The sequence below is a fragment of the Sinocyclocheilus rhinocerous genome, unplaced genomic scaffold, assembly GCF_001515625.1.
Source record: "Sinocyclocheilus rhinocerous isolate Xijiao unplaced genomic scaffold, SAMN03320098_v1.1 scaffold628, whole genome shotgun sequence".
NCBI lineage: Eukaryota > Metazoa > Chordata > Actinopteri > Cypriniformes > Cyprinidae > Sinocyclocheilus > Sinocyclocheilus rhinocerous.
Window position 1 is genome coordinate 694343 of NW_015650779.1, and position 5162 is coordinate 699504.

General features: G+C 38.8%; 1 protein-coding gene across 1 annotated transcript in view; it reads left to right on the top strand.

The window, feature by feature from the left end:
- The first annotated feature begins 3409 nt into the window (after window positions 1-3409).
- LOC107712593 (protein 4.1-like) overlaps window positions 3410-5162 on the top strand; it is a 32084-nt gene continuing 30331 nt past the window's right edge. Inside the window, exon 1 of the mRNA XM_016517911.1 lies at window positions 3410-3541. The gene's annotated coding sequence lies outside the window, so the exon portion shown is untranslated. The remainder of the gene's footprint in view (window positions 3542-5162) is intronic.

Consider the following 5162-nt stretch of genomic DNA (forward strand, 5'->3'; position numbering starts at 1 on the left):
GCTGATTTGCTGCTCAAGAAACATTTCTGATTACTATCAATGTAGATCAATGTTGTCAATGTTGCTGCTGCATCAAACATAAAAAAAAAAAAAAATTAATACTTTTATTCAACAAGAACAGACTGAATTGATCAAAATTGACAGTAACGACATTTATATTTACAAAAGATTTCTATTTTAAACAAATGTTGTTCATTGAATTTTCTATTCATTTATTAAGCAGCTGTTTTCAGCATTTAGATTAGAATATAATTGAGCACCAATAATAAACGACCAGCAAATCAGCATATTAGAATGATTTCTGAAGGATCGTGTGACACTGAAGACTGATTGATTTATTTATTTTGATCAAATAAATGCAGCCTTGGTGACAGGGCCGTTTCTAGGCATAGGCGAGCTATGCGGTCACCTAGGGCGCCACCAGCTGAAGGGGCGCCAATGAGCGCACGTACTGGCACTTTTAGCAGGGTTGTGATAAAGAGTGGCACGGTCACCCTGAAATATGACTGCCGCCCGCCCCCACTCGATCCCCCAACATTATTGGGCTAGAGTACTGTCAATCTGACGATGCCTGTATGCCACTAGATCAGAGTGCTGCATTTTTGTTTGCATTTGGAGCGCTCAACAACGCCATTAGATCAGTGGGCTCTGTCAGTGCTTTGGCAAGGTAACACTTTTTTTTGCCATGCAATAAAGCTAAGTTCAAAGGCCAATTTAAAATATTGGTACAGCAAATAAAGTGCACAAAATCTGTATTTTGTTTAGGCAGTATTTGTGGCACATTTGTCCAAATATTTGTAGCAGATTTGTCCAAAAGGTGTGCGTTTTTTGCGCCAATGCATTGTTAAAGGATCAGCGTGTCATGTAATATTCCCATATAAACTTTAACATCCAATTAAAAAATATTTGTATAGTAAAATTAGCTAATTCACGAGATCAATACATCCTTTATTAGACCGCTTTGCCGAGTTAAATGCATCCTTACGGAGGTGTCGAAATGCTCAATCAATTAATTCACTTCCAACAGCGCAGCGTCATAGAGGGCAGAGCGTCACGTTATTTAAAGGGGACGTTAACGAGTAGCAAATGATTAAGTAGCTGCATTGGTTACTTTTATGCCACTGATAAAGCTTTTATATGTAGTTTGGGGTAACAAAGGGGTTTTAATAGGTTTGACTGAAATAATAATGCAATAACTGACACTTTAAATCAATGTTTCAAGAAACAACAACAAAAAAATGTAACAAAAAAACAGATAAAGACAAAAAAGTAGCCATTGATAATATCTAAACAATATGTAGTAGTATAGTATATAGTATCCAAATCAAAATGTAATAAAATTAATTTATGTGTGATTTATGTGTAAATTATGTGCAATGTCTTAGCCACTAGGGATTGTTACATAGGGCTATACAGGCATCTAGTGGCAACACAATGATATTACAGATAATAAATTATCTGTAATATCAATAGGGATATTACATTTAGGCAATAGGGATTTCGCCTATGGCGTCAAATTGGCTAGAAACGGCCCTGCTTGGTGAGCATAATAGACTTTCCTTGAACAACAACAGCAAAATCTGTATTATTCCGACTTCTGACTGGACAAGCGTGTACTTTCGTGTCAGTGATGATAGTGTTTATCTTCATCACTATGTGTAAACGTAATGCTTTGACTGAAGTCTCTAGACATCCTAAGATGCTCAGAAATGGGTTGCGTTTGAAACACAGCAAGTGTGCTGACGACTTTTGACTGCACTAACGATCCCCCAGATCTCTGGCCCATATTAGCGTGAGCGCGTCTGACATGACTACTCCAGTAGGACGTCTCCTATGGCCTGTCAGGTTAGAGGTATTTGACTAATGATGTGGTGCTTGACAGAGCAGTAATTAGGGCTTTGGTGCCCAGCTGGTGCCACTACCACAGATGTTAATGGAGAAGATCTGGGGGTGGGGAGGAGATGCAGAAGGTTCTGGAAGGACGGGGTGGGATGTGACTGTCTCCCCTCTGTCCCGCCCATCTCTGGGGACTGGGACTGTCTAGTCGGTGCTCTCATTTTGTTTTAGCAGATGTATGGCAAAGCACCTGCCCTTTAAATTAGTGAAGGAAAGGGCCAATTCTTCTGATGTGGGCAACCACAGGAGATGAGAATGTGACAGACAGAGATCCATATACTGTTAATTATCAATCAAACCAGCCTCTTATAAAAGATACAGTTATGTTTTCAAAAAAAAAAAGGACAACGCTTTATGACGTCCCTCGAGGACTCTCGGGTTTTAAAACCATTAATATTTCTATCATCCAACATTCTATCATATTCTGTTCTTTACTCATAAAAAATAAAAGTTCCAAAAGTGGGTTTTCTCAGTGATCCTGTTTTTGGATCCCCAAAGAACCTTTCAGTGAACCGTTCTAAAAAGAACCATATTTTCTAAGTGTGAAGACGATTTTAATATTCTAAAAAACTTATTCGAAAAATTCCATGGATGTTAAAGGTTCTTCATGGAAGCATTAATGCCACTAAAGACTGTTTGCTGAATGCTTAGAATTTACTTCCACACCAGAACTAATAAATGTGCGCAAATAAAAGTGCACATGCACTTTTTGTTTGTGCAGTGTCGCTAGGGCGGCACCATCATGCATTATTTACTAGTAGTGATGGATGATGGCCTATTTTGAGGGCAGATGGAACACACCCAACCCTCCAGTCATAGTTATTGTGCGGTTTGACAAAACGCTGAGATTTACTACAATCCAATGGAGACATTAGATGTCCATTAATGGCAGGAGACACCTCATAACTGAACCTGAATTATGCAGTTTATATCTGAGATTTGTGGCGATAATTTATTTATTTTTTCCTTTAAAAGAAATGGTAATAAGGTAAAACGGACACAAAAAATACATAAAAAAATAAAATAAAATACAATACAATGAAATAAAATAATACATTTAACTAAATAAAATGAAATAAAATAAAATTACATTTTTTCCACTAGCAGAACAAGTTCACAAAAACAGCGAAACCTTTATCGGATGTTTTCTGAGATGAAATGATGAAATGAATCCAGCTGCGTCTGATAACACTTTCCCCCTGAAATTTGTGTCTTTTTATTTTATTTAGGGGTTAGGAAGCTGATAAAAAGCTGTTTGTTTTTCAGTCAGCTATACCTATTCTGGAAACAAAGTAGCATCTTAAACGAAACAGTTACAAAACGAATCCGGTTGATCCCGTTTCTAAGTCTCCTTGGTTACGATGCTGCTACAGCCTTAGCGCAGGGACCGAAGCACAGTGATCTCGCGTCTGATTGGCTCATTCCTACCTCTGCTCGTCTCCCATTGGCCGACTTTCCAAATACGCTTGGCTCATTGCATAGCTAGCCCCCCCCCCCTCCCCTTTTACTAGAATCTAAACACCGTTTTAAAAAAGCTTGGATAATTTTGTACATGGGTTTGCTTGTTGTGTGAAATCTGAGGGAACGCGGTTTCTGGATATCTTGTAGTGGATTATTTCTACTCGTTGATGAATTAAAGGGAAAGGTAAGAGCGCAATCTTGCTGCTGGATTATGTATTGTGTGATGCTCGCGAGGACGGGAGTCTGTTGACAATTTTTTTTTTTTTTCACATTCGGCGCCATTTTCAGGCATTTCATTCACTTGCACCTGCTCATCCATTATGACCCTCAATATCAATGCTTTTTGATGGACAGCTGTCAAAAAACTACAAAAGCCTTAAAGTTATAGCCGTTTAACGAGCGCTCTGATTTATTGTATTGTGTCGGTGCTCTGTTGGCGGGCTGTTCGCATCTCGCATAGATTTGATAGTTAATAACACTCAGTACAGGCAAATGTTTTCATTTTTAAGCGCTTTGATTTTAAATATCAAATTTAGTCGCGAAATGTATCAGTTCTGTGCAGTTTTATGTCCTCTGGGTCGTGTCGTGGGAAATTGTCCCGTGAGGCTGTGAGAATAAAGCGCATGTTTACTTCAGACAGGTGTATTTACTGTAAACAATGTTATATTGCTATTTCAGTGTTTATTACTAACGCTTGTTGTGCATAATACGGTTGTAATTCGGTTTGATAGGGGTAGATAGCTAATTAGATGATCTAACATCAAATTAAAAGGCGCTTAAGTTAGCTTTGTTCTTTATCTTTCTTTCTTTTTTTCATTGTTCGCTGTAACATGTTTTGTCAGGCGAAACGTGCTTCAAATGGTGGTCTCCAAATCAACTTGTTTTATTGAGTATTATTTAATACTACAGAATAAATGTGGCTGCACCAACAAAATGTATGTTTAAATGTCAGATGTCCTTTTGCGTCATCAGTCTCCCACAGTTTTGAAGTCAACAAATCACATGCAGTGAGTCCTGGAGACTTTGCATTGCATTTCAAACCCAGAGGCCATGTTGCTATAATAGCTACCTTCGGTTTATTGTTTCTGTGCTTTGGCCTCAGTCTGCGCCTCATTCAGAAATGTTATGCAATCAATCCCGATTTATAAATTAAAGTGATGCAAGTCTTTCCCATGTATTTGTAGAAGAAATGACAGAGATGTGTAATAAAAAGTGCTTTTTCCTTTTGATTGAACAGTGTTGTCTCTGATGTGATTTTCTGAATGTGCATGTTGTTTGCATGCTCTTTGCTATCGTTCTGTTGTGCAGCAAAAGCACTCATGAGTATGTCTGTTTATAGCGCAAGTGTACGTGAAGTCAGCACTAGAGGTCGACCGATGTATCGGTTTTGCCGATTAATCGGCACCGATAGTTTTTTGCTGGAACTATCGGTTATCGGCAAAAATCCATGCCGATAGTTTTCCGGGTTGCGTCTGTTGCTGGAGCGGCTGAGAAGGGTCTGCTGTCATTACACAGTGCGAGAGCGGCCTCTAGTGGTTGAAATCACTGACAGCACGTGCTATTTGTTCAGACACGTAATACTGCACGCTGAACAGAGCGGGAAACTTCAGACGCGGATTTAAATGCAGCCGACATAAAATCCTGCCGCGCCATTCACATAGTTTTCTATTCAATTACATTATATTTGTCCCGAATTGTTGTTAATGCTTCATTTATAGAGCTATAATATAGATCGCGCTTTCTCTTTCCGTTTGCTCCGTTTTTAAACACCGAACTTCAAACTCATCTATGCCTCATTGTTCGTT